Genomic DNA, 16,367 nt, shown 5'->3' with positions numbered 1-16,367 from the left:
AGCCCCATTATTGAGAACTGTATTTACAGCAAGCCCCTTCAAAACAAATTTTATATTTGTTTTTACAATATACAGTTAATTTCTTCGTGTCATCAGCTATAAATGGAGTTATGAGAAATAAATGAAAATTATTCAATAAATATTTCAGTGCCCGTGAAGTGCCACACTAAAAAATGTTTAAGAACTGCCTGGCACATATGAGGTCCTCTGCAAAATAGTAGCCGTTGTGATACTTCCACATGTACCATAAACTTTTCTTTTCATAATTTGGGAGGCAATAGCATGATGGAAATAGGGTGGCATTTTTGTGTCCTTCCTTAGGCACTTCCCTACTGTGTTACCTGGGTCAGTTACTATCTTTCCAACTCAGATTATTTGTAAAACATGATATAACTTACTATATAAGATTGTGAGGGCCAAATGTAAATATGTGAATACATTTGGTAAAGCAAAGTACAGATGCTAAAACCCTTAAAAAAATCTTTTCTTTGCACCTTCCTTTGCAAATATAGATTGCATTATTCTTTTATAACAGCTTTATTAAGACATAAGTCACCCACTTAATGCATACAATTTAATGCTTTTTAGTATATTCATGGAGTTATACAACTGTCATCACAATCACTTAGAATATTTTCATTATTCCACAAGAAACCCTATACCTGTTAGTAATTAGGAATCACTTTTCATTTTTCTCTCATCTCACTATACCTAGACAATCACTACTGTACTTTCTGTTCCTATAGATGTGCGTATCCTGTGCATTTTATGTAAATGGAATCATACAAACGTGGTCTTTTTTTGGGACTAGCCTTTTCCCCCTTAGCCATCTTTTCAAGATTTATCTGTGTAACATATATCAGTACTTCATTTCTTTCTTTTGCCAAATGATACTCATTATGTGGGGAATATTACCTTTTATTTATTCATTCATCAGTTGATAGATACTTGGATGTTTCAGAGTTTTGGCTTTTATGAATAACGGTACTGTGGACATTTATGTACAAATTTTTCTGTGAAAGTATGTTTTAATTCTCTTGGATACATACCTAGGAGTAGAATTGTTGGGTCATTATGGAGCTCTGTGTTTATTCTTTTGAGAAACTGCGAAACTATTCTCCAAAGTTTCTACACCATTTTACATTCCCACCAGCAGAGTGTAAGGATTCTGATTTTGTTACATCCATGCCAACACTTTTGTTTTTTGAGACAGAGTCTCACTCTGTTGCCCAGGCTGAAATGTAGTGGTGCAGTCACAGCTCAGTGCATGATAGCCTTGACCTCCTGGGCTGAAGTGATCCTCCCACCTCAGCCTCCCAAGTAGCTGGGACCACAGGCATATGTCACCACATCTGGCTAATTTTTTTGAGTTTTTCTTTTTTCTTTTTTTGTTTTTTTGTTCTTGTTGTTAAGACAAGGTTTCACTACGTTGTCCAGGCTGGTCTTGAGCTCCTGGGCTCAAGCGATCCTCTCCTCTCACCTTGGCTTCCCAAAGTGCTGAGATTACAGGTGTGAGCCACTGTGTCCAGCCTTTCCCATCCCTTCCCATTTCCCCTTCCTTTTTGAGATTAGGTCTCTCTGTATTGTCCAGGCTGGACAGGGACTCCTGGATTCAGGCAATCCTCCTGCCTTAGCCTCTCTAGTGGCTGGGAATGTAGACATGTGACATTGCGCTTGCCTCATTTGCTTTTTTTTTTTTTTTTTTTTTTTTTGAGACATTCTTACTCTGTCACCCAGACTGGAGTGCAGTAGTGCAACCTCCGCCACCTGGGTTCAAGCAATTCTTGTGCCTCAGCCTCCTGCGTAGTTGGGATTACAGGTGTGTGCCACCGCATCTGGCTAAATTTTGTATTTTTAGTAGAGTCTGGGTTTTGCCATGTTGGCCAGGCTGATCTCAAACTCCTGGCCTCAAGCAGTTCACCCACCTCGGCTTCCTAAAGTGTTGGAATTACAGCAGTCTACTGTGCCTGGCCTCACTTGCCCTTTTTAAAATTGAGTTGTTTGTCTTTATTACTGAGTTGTAGGAGTTTCTTATCTGTTCTGTATTCCTGTCTTTTTTTAATTTTTCTATTGAGACAGAGTCTTGCTCTGTCGCCCAGGCTGGAGTGCAGTGATGCAGTCTTGGCTCACTGCAAACTCCGCTTCCCAGATTCACGCCGTTTTCCTGCCTCAGCCTCCCAAGTAGCTGGGATTACCGGTGCCTGCCTCCATGCCCAGCTAATTTTTTGTATTTTTAGTAGAGACGGGGTTTCACTGTGTTAACCAGGATGGTCTTGATCTCCTGACCTCATGATCCACCTGCCTTGGCCTCCCAAAGTGCTGGGATTACAGGCGTGAGCCACGGCACCTGGCCTCTGTATTCCTGTCTTTTGAGACAGGGTTTCACTCTGTCACCTGGCTGGAGTGCAGTGGTGTGATCACTGCTCACTGCAGCCTCCGCTTCCTGGGTTCAGGTGCTCTTCCCACCTCAGCCTCCTGAGTGTATACTGTAGGAGGGACTACAAGTGTATACTACCATGCCTGACTGATTTTTTTGTACTTTTTATAGAAACGGGGTTTTACCGTGTTGCCCATGCTGGTCTCAAACTCCTGGGCTCAAATGATCTGCCTTCCTCGGCCTCCCAAAATGCTGGGACTACAGGCATGAGCCACTGCGCCCAACCTTGTATTTGTATATAAATCTTTATCAGGTATATGATTTGTCAGTATTCCATTCTTTGGGTTTTCTTTTCGCTTCTTGATGGTGTTATTACTGAAGGATGAAAACTTTTAATTTGAAGTGCAATTATCTTATTTTTCTTTTGTCTTATGTTTTTGGTGTCATATCTAAGAAAGTTTTGCTTAATCCATGGCCACAAAAATTAATTCCTGTGTTTTCTTCTGAGTTTTGATTGCCTCGTTTTCTAATGACCATACTTTATTGGATAGGTAAAAGAACCTTGGTTCAGATGAGATCATTGTTGTTTATTGGGATATTTAGGAACCATGTATTTGTGGATGACCTGGATTGTTCTGTGGTTTTCCCCACAGTGTCATCTTCCTCTATATTTAGACATTTCTTTCTATTATAAGCACTTTGGACATTATTATATATGACTTTGTGTTCAGTATAAACACCTTAGCATAAACTCATAGAAGTAGAATAATTGAACCAAGGGGTGTGTAGATTTTAACACCTTTTTATTATCTGTGGCCAGAAAAATTACCCCAGTTACCATTTTACCAGCGGTTCCAGTCAGTTTTATGTTAATACATTTTAAAATTTGTTTTATTAGGGGTAAATTTGAACATGCAGAAATTGAACAGTATAATGAAACTATCAATTAATCCAGCTCCAGCAGCCATACACTTAAGGCCAGTCTTGTCCCACTTAACTTCCCCATTTCCCACTTCTCTTCTATATTGTTACTACTTAAAAACTCTATTAAATTACAATAGAAATATAGAAAAGTACATATAATAAGCAGATTTTCACAAGCTGAAATCCACCTGGGCAATGTCCACTTCCAGTTACGCCCTCTCTAGGGGCAGCCGGTATTCTAACAGCTAACAGCACTGATTAGCTTTGCCCAGTTTTATTTCTATTAAATAGAGTCTTACAGTAGGTACTCATATCTTTCTCTTGATGTTGTTTGTAAGATTACTGAAGTCATTGCATACTGCTGATTATTTGTTACTGTTGCTTCACAAAATTTTGTCATAGGAAATTGTTCTGTTGTTGATGGACATTGGATAGATGGTAGCTTTGGGCTGTTACAAATAGTGCTGCTCTGAACATTCAGTTTGTGTCTTTTGGTCAACAACATACCTATGCATATCTGTTGTTCAGTATACCTAAGGGTGAAACTGTTAGGACATAGAGGTGTATGTATAGTGGTGGCATCTGCTAAAGCTATTGTACCAAATTAGGCTTCCATCAGCAATGTGTGAAAGTTCCACTTACTCTGGATCCTCTCCAGTGTTTCATATTTTTCATCCTTTTCATTTTAGCCATGCTAGTAGCTGTGTAGTGATGTCTTATGGCAATTTTAATTTACAATAGTGAGGTCAACTGCCTTTTCATACGTTTATTGGTCATTTGGATATCCTTTTTTATGAAACGTGTTTAAGCCTTTTTAAAAATATTATCTTTTTTCTGTTTGTATTACCTTTCTGTTTTTTTTGCTGCATAATAAATTATCCCCAAGCATAGTGGATTAAAACAGCAATCAACATTATCTTGCAGTTTCTGGGAGTCAGAAACTTGGGAGGGGCATGGTTGTCTGCTTCTGGCTTGGGTGTGATTAGCTCTCTGAAGCCTTCACAGATCCGCTGGAGGATCTGTTCTAAGGTGCCTCATTCACGTGCCTGGCAAGTAGGTTCTCGTTCTGGCTGTTGGTGGGAGACCTCAGGTCTTTTTCACATCAGCTTTTGCCAGGGATGTCTGAGTGTCCTGTTCTCAGGACATGGTGATAACTTCTCACTGAGAGAGTGATTCGAGAGAAAGGGCCCCAAGTGTGGAAGCTGTCATTTTTGTGACCTAGTCTTGGAAGTCACGTAGCGTCTAGCTTTCCCATGTTCTGTTTGTTAGAAGAGAGGCACATTGTGCACTTTTTAAAAAGTGACAGAGTCTCACTCGGTCACCTAGGGTGGAGTGCAGTGGCGCGATCACAGCTCACTGCAGTCTTGACCTTCCTGGCTCAAGGGATCCTTCCACTTCAGCCTCCTGAGTCGCTGGGCCCACAGGTGCGTGCACCACCACATCTAGCTAAGTTTTGTATTTTTTGTAGTTGGGGTTTTACCATGTTTCCCAGGCTAGTCTCAAACTCCTGGGTTTGAGCATTCCTCCCACGTTGGCCCTCGAAAGTGCTGGGGATTATAGGCAAGAGCCACTGTGCCCAGCTGAGATGTATTTTAAAACATCACTTGGTAGGATTTTTGTATTTTGAACAGGCATCTCTTGTCAGATGTATGTATTGTGAATATCTTTATCTATTCTGTGGGTCCTCATCATGTCTTTTGAGGTGAAGAAGTTCTATTAAATTTTTTTCCCTTTATATTCCATTATGTTTTGAAGATATTCAAATAATTATTGCTTCTTCTATAAATATGTCTGTATATGTCCTCAGAGAATAAGGACTCTTAACTGTAACAACCACAAAGCCTCACATCTTAAAAATAAAATGAACACACAATTGCTTGACATCATTCAGTACTTAGACTTGAAAGTTCCAGTTGTTTCATATAACTTTTTTGTGTGGTTTTCTAATTTTGGCAGTGGCAAATCAGGATCCAAATAAGAGCCACTGTTTTTTTTTTTCAGTCTATGGGTTCCTCATTTTTTGCTCTTCTCCCACCATGCTCTCCATTTGTGGGAGGACTGGGCTCCTTGTTTTGTGGTATTCCCCACAGTGTTGTGTAGCCTCTGTTTTTTGTGCACTGGTAGTTGGATCTTTAGGAAGTTTCTCTTGGAGAATAAACTTTGTTGGACTCTCACTTTAAACCTTTTTTTTTTTTGAGACGAAGTCTCACTCTGTTGCCCAAGCTGGAGTGCACTGGCAGGATCTCAGCTCACTGCAACCTCCACCACCTGGGTTCAAGCGACTCTCCTACCTTACCCTCCCAAGTAGCTGGGACTACAGGCACGTGCCACCACGCCAGGCTAATTTTTGTATTTTTAATAGAGACGGGGTTTCACCATCTTGGCCAGGCTGGTCTCAAACTCTGGGCCTCAAGTGATCTGCTCGCCTTGGCCTACCAAAGTGCTGGGATTACAGGTGTGAGCCACTGTGCCCGGCCTTTAAATTATTTCTTAAAATGCATGTGTATCCAAAGTTTAAACTGAAAGAGTTGTTTTCTTAATTCCAACGGTATTTTTAAAGTATCATTCAACTTCAAGTAATAATTAAATTTTTCGGCCGGGCGCGGTGGCTCAAGCCTGTAATCCCAGCACTTTGGGAGGCCGAGACGGGCGGATCACGAGGTCAGGAGATCGAGACCATCCTGGCTAACACAGTGAAACCCCGTCTCTACTAAAAAATACAAAAAACTAGCCGGGCGTGGTGGCGGGCGCCTGTAGTCCCAGCTACTCGGGAGGCTGAGGCAGGAGAATGGCGTAAACCCGGGATGCGGAGCTTGCAGTGAGCTGAGATCCAGCCACTGCACTCCAGCCTGGGCGACAGAGCGAGACTCCGTCTCAAAAAAAATAAAAATAAAAAATAATAATAATAATTAAATTTTTCATGTTTTGTTTATAAGTGAATGTATGTAAATGATACCAATTTTTTGGCCACTAATTAATTCAGCAGATACCTTGGGTTCCTGCCCTGGGCCAATCCTAGCGCTTTTTGTGCTTTGGTCATACAGTAAGTCCTCACTTAACACCATTAACAGGTTCTTGAAAACTGCAAACTGAAGCAAAATGACATAGAACTAAAACAGTTTTATGTACCTCATCAGTGTTATAATGGGATGGCATTATCCAAGAACCTGCCATATGTCGTTTTGCTTAAAGTCACAGTTTGAAAAAACCTGTTGACACTATTAAGTGAGTACTTACTGTGTACATGGTTAAAGATGGTGGACATGGGGCTGGTACCCTTATGAAATGCTCAGGACAGTGTTTCTACGAAAGACAATACAGGCTATGTATGTAATCTTACATTTTCTAGTAGTCACATGAAGAAAGTAAAAAACACGTAAAACTAATTTTAATGTTTTATACAACCCAATATATCCAAAATATTATTTCAACATATGATCAGTAGGAAAATGAGATATTTTCACTTTTTTTTGTACTGAATCTTTGATTCCATTGCATATTTTATACTCTTAGTACCTCGTAGATGAAACTAGTCACATTTCAAGTGCTCAAAAGCCTTATATGGCTACCATAGTAGACATTATATATCAGAATTACTATTATTGTTGATGCTCACATGGGAGTTGCAGGAGGCGCTGACCAAGAACCCAAGTAAACAATGGGTTGGAGTGGCCAGAGGAGACTGGGAGATGAATTAGGAAGCTGTGTCCAAAGGGTATCTTTATGGATGAAGGCACACTCCAGTTTACCTTATTCCAGGCCATGGCAAAAAATGCAGAGAAGGGAAAGTGTAAGGCGGAACTGACAATGTTTTGGTGAATTGGATTGAAAGGGAAAAGAGGCTATTTTCCAGGCTGCCTTTCGCAACTGGGGTGTGCCTTTTACTGAGATGGGGAGAGCATGGTGAAGAGGAGGTTGGGTTGGGTGGGCAGTGCGTGATGGAGAGCCAAAGCTCCATTTTGGAGATTAAATACCATGTGCTTGTGAGATACCTGAAGGGAAATGTCTGCTAGTCATCGGGTTACCTGTGTTTGAAATGCCGTGATGGTTGTTTTGGTTTTTATAAATTTGGACCTTCGTTGTGTTTATGGGGAGGAATTTTTTTTTTTTTTTTTTTGAGACGGAGTCTCACTCTGTCGCCCAGGCTGGAGTGCAGTGATGTGGTCTTGGCTCACTGCAACCTCCGCCTCCCAGGTTCAAATGATTCTCCTGCCTCAGCCTCCCGACTACCTGGGACTACAGGCACACACCACCACGCCTAGCTAATTTTTGTATTTTTTAGTAGAGACAGGTTTCACCATATTGGACAGGCTGGTCTCAAACTCATAACCTTGTGATCCGCCTGCTTCAGCCTCCCAAAGTGCTGGGATTATAGGTGTGAGCCACCGCGCCTGGCCTGGAGAGGAATATTTTAAAAACCCACGGAAATGGCTTCGTTTATTCAACAGAACTTGTCTTGAATCTCTCAGCGCTTTGTTTTAGTTGCTGGGGAAACAGCACAAATAAAACAAATGTGAATTTACTTCGAGCAAATGTGGTGTACTCAGGAAAGTGTGCTAGGTCCGCAGCCTGACCTCTGTGGGAGCCTCTGTGTTATCAGTGGGACAGAAGGAAGGAAGGAAGGAAGGAAGGAGAGGAGCAGCCCTCCAACTAGGGAGACTGAGAAATGGCCAGTGAGAAAATGAGTGTGTGACCTCAGAGAAGCCACGTGAGGAGAATGTTCTAATGAGGAGAGTCTTCTGGGGGACTGCCTTGCATGCTGCTGAGAGTGAGGTGTAAGTGAGGACAGAAGAGTTTCATTTGGATTTAGCCCCATCTGGAGGTTGTCAGTGACATGAAAGAGCAGTTTGAACTGAGTGGTAGAGAGATTGCAGATTGGAATGAGGTGAAGAGGGAATGGTATCAGACAAAGGACTCTTTTTCTTTCTTTTAAATAACCCCTACAAATCGTTGAGAAGACCAACCCAGTAGAAAAGTAGACAAAGTATATAAACAGACAGTTGGCAGAAAAGTAAAGTATAAATGGTTCTTAAATATATGAACAGTGCTCAACCTCACTCAAGAGAAAGCAAATGCATTGTTGACCAGGTGTGTGGAAACAGGCTTTCACACATCACCGGGGGAATGTGGATATACCTGACTTCCGTGGAGAGCCGCTTGGCCATGTACTAATTAGAAGCGCACATTCTTTCATCCAGCAGATCCACTTCTGGAAATGCTGGCATGTTTTTGTAATAGCAGAAAGTGAAAGCTAAATGGTTATCAGTGGTGGCCTGGTTAAATCAGCAGTAAAACAAAGGAACATCTATACCAGGTAAAGCATTATATTCCTGAAGAAAGTATAAATTGTTTTTTTTTTTTTTTTTTTTTTACTATGCTATAAGTCAGGTTCTTTGAGAGTTACTTTTTTTTTCATTAAAATTTGTCAAGATTGAGAAACATACAGGTGGGTCTGGTATAGGCCACACAACGTATATAGAAAGGTGCCTTTTTTTTTTTTTTTGAGACAGAGTCTCGCTTTGTCGCCAGGGCTGGAGTGCAGTGGCCAGATCTCAGCTCACTGCAAGCTCCGCCTCCCGGGCTCACGCCATTCTCCTGCCTCAGCCTCCTGAGTAGCTGGGACTACAGGCACCTGCCACAATGCCCGGCTATTTTTTTAGTAGAGACGGGGTTTCACCGTGTTAGCCAGGATGGTCTCGATCTCCTGACCTCGTGATCCGCCCGTCTTGGCCTCCCAAAGTGCTGGGATTACAGGCTTGAGCCACCGCGCCCGGCCGAAAGGTGCCTTTGAAAAGAGCTGTGTAGAGCTTGTCCTGCCCTGACCCTCTACTTTTTCGCATTTCACTTAAGTCAGTAGGCTATATTCCCTTCTCCAGATACCCGTTAGGATTCTTTTGAGTGGATTCTTTCCTATTTCATATATGTAATAAGCTATACACCACAGGAAAGGGTATCTTACAATATCTTTATGGATGAATGCACACTTCAGTTTACCTTATTACAGCTAAAAGTAATTGTACCTCTTGTCAAGAGAGCGTCCCGTTTTACTTGGTTTGGCTCACTGACAAAGTAAGCAAGCTCCTGATGCAATTTGAGAGCCCTGAAAGCAGCAAATGGGGATTCTACTTCAGCTGTCTAGTGTGGGAAGATTTTCTTGGTCAAGTTTTTGTTGGGGGAAAGAACAGTCCAAACTTTTGTGAGCTGTATGTTCTCATCCCAGCTACATGGACGTGGCTATATAGAACTTTTTGCAGTTTGGCCTTCTTTGGAGATAGCAACGTGTTTTTACATGTGGACTAAAGCAAAAATGAAAAACTAGGCACATGCCAGTAGACCAAATCAGAGTCCTAGCAGAGCACACTGGCATTGTACAGTTTACATCCTCTGTCCCTGGGGTCTGGCTTCCATTTACTTAATTTCTTAAGAGTTTACACTGGTATTTATATATTTTTTTCTTTATTTCTTTGAGTATCTTGGTTTCACTTATTTTATTTGTTCTTTTCTATGTCTTCTTTGATCTAAAGGAATGAAGAATTTTAGGATTTGAAGTGTCTTAAGTAATCATTTAGTCTAAACCTCTCATTTGCAGATAAGAAAACAAGCTCAGAGAGATGTGGTGACTTGCTCAAATAGTGACAGAACTTCCTCGGCCATATGGAGGGGTCATATAATACCCTTGTGTCATCAGTTTGAGGTACCTCCCATAATTTTAAGGGGTATGTGGCTTTAATTACGTTACTATTTGAATGAAGAATATTAATTTATATGCTGCACTAGTTCATTTAGAATCATGGACACAATCGAGTTGAACTCTTCTACACTTTTTGGTTGAGAAGGTTAAGACCTAGAAGATGGAAATTTATTCATCCAGGATTACAGACCATAAACTTTTATTCTGTGTTTAGATTTTTTTAAATTGAATTATTTTTATTTATTTAGAGAGAGGATCTTGGTATGTGTGTGCTTAGTTTTAATGTGAGTCAGAGCAGTGCTATCTAGTAGAACGTTGTATTAGGTTGGTGCAAAAGTAATTGCAGTTTTTGCAATTAAAAAGTAATGGTAAAAACCATGATTACTTTTCACCAACCTAATATAAGTCGTTAAAATTAATTTAAAAGTCAACTCCCGGGGGAGTAGGGTGGAACAACAACAGAAAACCAGCTCCTTTGCCTTTACTAGCCACATTTCAGGTGCTTAGTAACTGTGTGTGGCTGTGGAATTGGACCGCTCAGCTGTAGAGTGTTTCCCTTTCTTGTTAACCTTGTTTTAGGAATGTTAGTGGTGGAGACCAAGGCATGTGAATATGACTAGAATTGCCAGCTACACATTAGAAGGTTTAGGTTTAAAACTGGGAGTAAAGACTTAACTCTTGGAGCTTGGGATAGTGCTACAACTAGTCCTGGCCTGAGCCTTTTCTTCATTCATGTTTTATCCTTTTTTTTCTTTATTTTTGGACACTGATAAGAACCTGTATGAGATTCTCTTTTTCCCCCCGTGTTGTAGGTGTCTTGTTTTACCAGTTTATTAGATTGGTGCAAAAGTAATTGTGGATTTTGCCATTACTTTTAATTGCAAAAACCACAGTTACTTTTGCACCAACCTAATAAAAATCCCAGCCTTAGGCTTGAGTTCTCCTGGGCTCAAGCAGTTTTCTTACCTCTGCCTCCTGAATAGCTGGGACTGTAGGTGTGCACCACCACACCTGGCTGATTTTTATATTTTTGATAGAGATGGGGTCTTGCTGTTTTGCACAGGCTGGTCTCTAACTCCTGGCCTCAAGTGATCCTCCTGCTTCAGCCCCCAAGGTAAGGTGTTGGGATTGTGGACATGAACCACTACTCCCAGCCCTTTATACTTTAAAAAAAAAAAAAAAAAAAAAATTTCCTAATTGTAAATCGATAAATAATAGCTATTATTTATAGGGTACAAAGTGATGTCATGATTCATGTATACAATGTAGAATAATTAAATCAAGTTAATTAATATTCATCACCACAAATACTTTTTGTGGGGAGAAAATTGGAAATTCTCTTTGTGATTTTGAAATGCGCAGTGGGATGAGTATTTTCTACATTCACCATGCTATGCACTATATCTCAAAGAAAAAACCCTTTTTTCCTCCGAATTAAGTCTTTGTCTCCCCTGACCATCATCTTCCCCATTCCTCTCACCTTCCAGCAATCTTTATACACTTATCTCAGATAGTAACCACTTGATTGCCAAGATTCCATATAAGAAGTTTTAGTCTTTTTTACCTTTGTACTATGGATTATGGAAGTTTCAGCTTTTACATCAAATTAAGGTTGATTGTGTACCTTGGCTGAGTCCACTAAATATAGCTTGGTGATTGGGATCATGTAGTCATTTGTACCTTTGCTGTGCGTCCTTGCCCACTGTTGTTACAATAGGCAGAGAGAGTTCTTTGGGCCTTACTTCAGATGTCGATGTACTAATTTATGACTTGGTTCTATTGTAATAGCAGCTTAGATTGTGTTGGCTTCATGTATACCTGCAGTGATTTGAGTGTCCGTTAGGGTGCATAGCCAGACAATAATGTAATCCAATTAGGTGCCAAGGTGTTTACTTCAAGTACTTTACATACATAATTTTGCTTTTAGAAGGTGATAGTATGGATTTACGTTGGGTGTTTTGTACTTTACACAGTAGTCTTTTTGCATTTTTTTTTTCCTTTTTTTTGGTATGGTGATTATTGATTATTGGCTTAGAAGCCTTGGTACTCCTACCTCGGCCTGCATTAAAATGGTTGGTCTTTCTGAAATTGACTGATCGAGTTGCCTATATATAGATTTTTGTTGGAAGATGCCTCTGAAGACGTAGGAATTAGGTTATTTATCAATAGTCATGTAAGTTGGTTGTTTGCTGATTATGGGCATTTGTGCAGTTATTTTTGATGGTTTTTGTATTCAAAATTTTGTGGATGATTTTTAAATTTACAGTGTGCTATGCATTGAAGGTAAAAATGGTGAACAAATCCTCATAGAGATGAATTATCTTCCCATCTCATTACCTTCCATCTCTTCAAACTTGGGTGTTTTAGAAAATGTGTGAGAGTACTTGCAGCAATGGGATTGTTGAGATCTGCATTAGGAGGGCATTCTGAGGTGGCCTGTCCTGGGACTTCCTGATGCCGGTTAAAAAGTAGAGTTCTTTTCTTTTGTGTGTCCAAGCTTTGTGATACCACCTGTGTGTCTAATGGAGAAGTGCATCTTTAGTTGTGTATGATACATGCTCTCAGGAGGAAATGCTTTCTTGCATGTTATGCAATAGCTATGGTTTCCTCTTCTGAGTTTACATCAGGAATATCATGGTATTTATATTAGAAATTTATATGAGGCTGAGTGAGGTGGCTCACACCTGTAATCCTATCACTTTGGGAGGCTGAGGTGGGAGGATTGCTTGAGCCTAAGTGTTTGAGACCAGCCTGGGCAACATAGCAAGACCTCATGTGTAAAAAAAAAAAATTTTATATGAGAGGATAGGGAGCAGATTACTGCTGCTCTCCTCTCCGGCCCACCCAAAGTGAGTTTTTTTGACTTGTTTTTGTTTGTTTTTTTGAGATGGAGTCTTGCTCTTGTCCAGGCTGGAGTGCAATGGCGCTATCTTGGCTCACTGCAACCTCCGCCTCCCAGGTTCAAGGAGTTCTCTTGCCTCAGCCTCCCAAGTAATTGGGATTACAGGCACCTGCCACCATGCCTGGCTAAGTTTTGTATTTTCAGTAGAGATGGGGTTTCACCACGTTGGCCAGGCTGGTCTCGAACTCCTGACCTCGTGATCCCCCCACCTCAGCCTCCCACAGTGCTGGGATTACAGACGTGAGCCACCACGTCTGGCCGGCTTTTTGTTTTTAAATAAATTTAGTGTCCATATAAGAGTGATTTGGGGTAAATCCTTTATTTTCCTCAACTGTAAAACAGGGAGGATGATAATAATTCCTTTATTTTCCTCGACTGTAAAACAGGGAGGATGATAATAATAGGATGGAAAAGCACTTGTACAATGCCAACACAAAAGGTTTGTAAGGATGGTTTTCATTCCTGCTGTTCTCAAATTTTGTGATTAATTAAGCAAGTTCACTTAGATGCTGTTTAGTTGAGAATTTGTGGTTTTGGTGTTTTAGTCCAAAGCAGTCCTCATTCTGAAACGTTATTTTTATCATTATGTTGCACTTGCATTCTCTTTATTGGTGTTCGTCAGAGTCAGCAGTACTGAAAAGAAGAGAAATCTTGTGACAGGGTTAGGTTGTGTGACAGGGTTAGGTTGTGGAACTGTTGAGAGAAATGCAGTCTGTTGAAGGAATGATTGGCTAAAAATAAAAGTGTACTATTTTCTTTTCCTGTCTTGATTTCTTTTTTGGAGAGAAGGGGCTTTGGATTCATTCCTCTAAGAGAATAGTCTAATGCTATCAACTACTGAACCACATCTGATATTATTGATGATTAAAACCATAGTCTTCCTCGTGAGCTTCCATGATGCTGTGCAGCAGAGCCCAGTGTTTCGGAATAGCCTTACTCTAAACATGTCCCTTTCTCTCTCCGTCCTTTAATTATGATGTAAATAGAAATTAAATACTTGGATAATTCCCCCCTTTTCAGCTTTAGTGTTCTTTAGGGAGAACCTTTCATCATCCTCATGGATTCCACCCTCATCTGTTTATGTTTAACTTTCAAAGCATCTCTTTGTGGCTTAGCTTTTTTTAGTGGTCTTGTGCCATAGTATGTCTGGATACTGTCAGTTAAATTCTTTCCCTGTGAGGATAGGAAACCTTGGATCTTGATTTTTTTCAACCATGCTTGTCTGACTTCTCCTTCACCATCAATACCTTCTCAGTCGCACAGGGCTTAAAGCAGATTTTAGTTTTTTATTTTACTTCTCTGTTTTTTGTTTTTGTTTTTGTTTTTGTTTTAACCAAGTCCTGCTTAATTTTTTCTGTAGCCACTGGTACCATGTTTAAAGCTTTATTTTTATATTAGAGTCATACATTGTTGAAGCAACAAGAAAATTTAGAGTTAATTTATTCCAACTCTCTTATTTTATGTTTGAGACAGGGCTTCACTCCCGTCACCCAGACTGGAGTGCTATGGGGCAATCTTGGCTCATTGAAACCTCTGCTCCCTGAGTAGCTGGGACTAGACATAAGCCACTGCATCTGGCTAATTTTTTTTTTTTTTTTTTTTGAGACGGAGTTTTGCTCTTGTTGCCCAGTTTGGAGTGTAATGGCACAATGTCAGCCCACTGCAACCCCTGCCTCCTGGGTTCAAGCCATTCTCCTGCCTCTGCCTCCCGAGTAGCTGGGATTACAGGCACCCGCCACCACACCCGGCTAATTTTTTTTTTTTTTTTTTAAGTAGAGACGGGGTTTCACCTTCTTGGCCAGGCTGGTCTCAAACTATTGACCTTAAGTGAGCCACTGTGCCCGGCCTTTTTTTTTTTCCGGTAAGTTTTGTAGAGGTGGGGTCTCACCATGTTGCTCAGGGTGTCCTCTAACTCCTGAGCTCAAGTGATTGGCCCACCTTGGCCTCCCAAAGTGCTGGGATTACAGGCATGAGCCACTACTACACCTGGCCTATTTTATTTTATAGATGAAGAAATGGATACTCAGGTTAAGTGATTTGTCTTAGCTTCTCATTACCTGTGTGACCTGATATTACAGCTCTGTGGCCTCTCAACATTTAATACTTCTTCCCAGTGCAACATTCTTCTTTCTTTTTTGTTTTTTGAGACAGGATTTTGTTAGGTAGCCCAGGCTGGAGTGCTGTGGCGCGACACAGTTCACTGTAGCCTCGACCTCCTGGGCTCAAATGATCTTTCTGCCTCAGCCTCTAGAGTAGCTGGGACCACAGGCGTGCGCTACCATGCTTGGCTGATTTTTAAAAGTTTTGTAGAGAATGGGGTTTGCCATGTTACCCAGGCTGGTCTCGAACTGCTGGGCTCAGGTGATCCTCCTGCCTTGGTCTCTCAAAGTGTTGTGATTATAGGCATGAGCCCCAGCATTTTTTCTTAAAAACTTCTAAGTTTTCTTTAAGCTAAAGTTTTATATGTCCATATTTTGGAGTCAACTATTCTAGGAGATTGGGTAAGACAAACAGGAGTCCTTAAGTATCCCACTCTCTTTTTTTCCCTTTCCTGAAGATAGTGTAATACTTTGGGCTGTTTTAACCAGTTAAAAATATATATTTACTTCCATATGTCTGAAGATTATATTTGAAGACTTCATACTTGTGTGTATACTTGATGATTTTTTTAGTTCTAAGCAGTATCTATTGATTTTCTGACATAGAAGATAAGAATTGGCTCTCTCTTCTTTCCTTTACTGCACCTTCATCCCCATTTTCTGTCTTCCCTATCCACCCAGTAGAGGTTTGTTAACATTTTGGTTAAATCACTATTTAGTTTTTTCATTACAACCATGTGTACTACATTACGACCATGTATACTTTTTTTTTTTTTTTTTTTTTTTGAGGCGGAGCCTCGCTCTGTCGCCCAGGCTGGAGTGTCATGGTGCGATCTCAGCTCACAGCAACCTCTGCCTCCCGGGTTCAAGCAATTCTCCTGCCTCAGCCTCCTGAGTAGCTGGGATTAAGGTGTGTGCCACCACGTCTGGCTAATTTTTGTGTTTTTAGTAGAGATGGGGTTTCACCATGTTGGGCAGTCTGGTCTCAAATTCCTGACTTTGTGATCTGCCTGCCTTGGCCTCCCAAAGGGCTGGGATTACAGGTATGAGCCACCACACCCGGCCCGTGTATACTATTTATAGCTGTTAAGTGGTAAATTACAAATACTTTCCTTTCCTAAACAACTTTTGGTTTCCTCTGGAAATGTGTTACTGTGTTACTCTGTGTGTGTGTGTGTGTGTGTGTGTGTGTGTGTGTGTGTGTTTTGAGTTGGAGTCTCACTCTGATGCTCAGGCTGGAGTGCAGTGTCGGCAGTCTTAGCTCCTGGCAACCTCTGCTTCCCGGGTTCAAGTGGTTCCCCTGCCTCAGCTTCCTGAGTAGCTGGGATTATAGGTGTGTGCCACCATACCTGGCTACTTTTTGTATTTTTAGTA

General features: G+C 40.9%; 1 protein-coding gene across 19 annotated transcripts in view; it reads left to right on the top strand.

Annotated features, from left to right (window-relative positions):
• Positions 1–16,367, top strand: part of PPP6R3 (protein phosphatase 6 regulatory subunit 3) — a 163,119-nt gene that overhangs the window by 35,847 nt on the left and 110,905 nt on the right. For 2 of the 19 annotated variants that reach the window (XM_033206083.1, XM_033206067.1), the window contains exon 2: positions 9,891–10,017. The exons of the other annotated variants lie outside the window; for them this stretch is intronic. The gene's annotated coding sequence lies outside the window, so the exon portion shown is untranslated. The remainder of the gene's footprint in view (positions 1–9,890; positions 10,018–16,367) is intronic. 19 annotated transcript variants of the gene reach the window in all.

The sequence above is a fragment of the Trachypithecus francoisi genome, unplaced genomic scaffold (genome assembly GCF_009764315.1).
Source record: "Trachypithecus francoisi isolate TF-2019V2 unplaced genomic scaffold, Tfra_2.0 Lachesis_group8, whole genome shotgun sequence".
Taxonomy (NCBI): Eukaryota; Metazoa; Chordata; class Mammalia; order Primates; family Cercopithecidae; genus Trachypithecus; species Trachypithecus francoisi.
This window is presented reverse-complemented; position numbering and strand designations above follow the sequence as displayed.